Source organism: Myotis davidii, unplaced genomic scaffold, assembly GCF_000327345.1.
Source record: "Myotis davidii unplaced genomic scaffold, ASM32734v1 scaffold37, whole genome shotgun sequence".
NCBI lineage: Eukaryota > Metazoa > Chordata > Mammalia > Chiroptera > Vespertilionidae > Myotis > Myotis davidii.
Genome location: NW_006289395.1, coordinates 1373395 through 1373961, shown reverse-complemented (window position 1 = coordinate 1373961; position 567 = coordinate 1373395). Strand labels below are relative to the sequence as shown.

Sequence of the window (567 nt, the reverse complement as noted above, 5' to 3'; positions counted from 1 at the left end):
GTGGGGCTGGCCCAATGAGGGCGGGGGTGGGAGGGGCCGCCCGGAGCAGCAGTGCTAAAGGAGCCCGGCGGAGGCAGCGGTGGGTTTGGGACTGAGGCGCTGGATCTGTGGTCGCGGCTCAGAACGTGCGCCGGCGCCACCATCTTCGGCTGAAGGTGAGAGGTGCGGTATCGGGGCCGAGGGACGGTTTGTGGGGGACGGGAGGATCCCGGGCCGGGTACCCGTTGGCCCCGGACGACAGGAGCGGAGCCTGCAGTGGGAGCGGGGGGAAGCTGAGGGGCTCTGGCAGAGGCTTGTGTGCGGGGATCTAGGTTCATCTGGGGAAGGACCCAGGAGTAGGGTAACGGGACCCCAGTGGGTGGAGAGACGCCGGGAAGGGCGGGGAATGAGGTTCTTGAGGGTGAGACCCCTGCAGGGACCAGGGCCTGGGTGTGCGGGAGGACGACCCCTCAGGGGCTGGGGATGGAGATGTGGGTGTGGGGATGAGGGGAGCTGGTATTCGGTGTGTGGGGTCCGAGCGCCCCGGGGCTGGGGGTGGGGGGCTGGTGCCCTGGTAGTTCCGGGGGG

At 69.8% G+C, this 567-nt stretch overlaps 1 protein-coding gene across 1 annotated transcript in view; it reads left to right on the top strand.

The window, feature by feature from the left end:
• Positions 1–18: 18 nt before the first annotated feature.
• Positions 19–567, top strand: part of MYH10 (myosin, heavy chain 10, non-muscle) — a 141703-nt gene continuing 141154 nt past the window's right edge. The window contains 1 exon segment of the mRNA XM_015562590.1: positions 19–155. The gene's annotated coding sequence lies outside the window, so the exon portion shown is untranslated.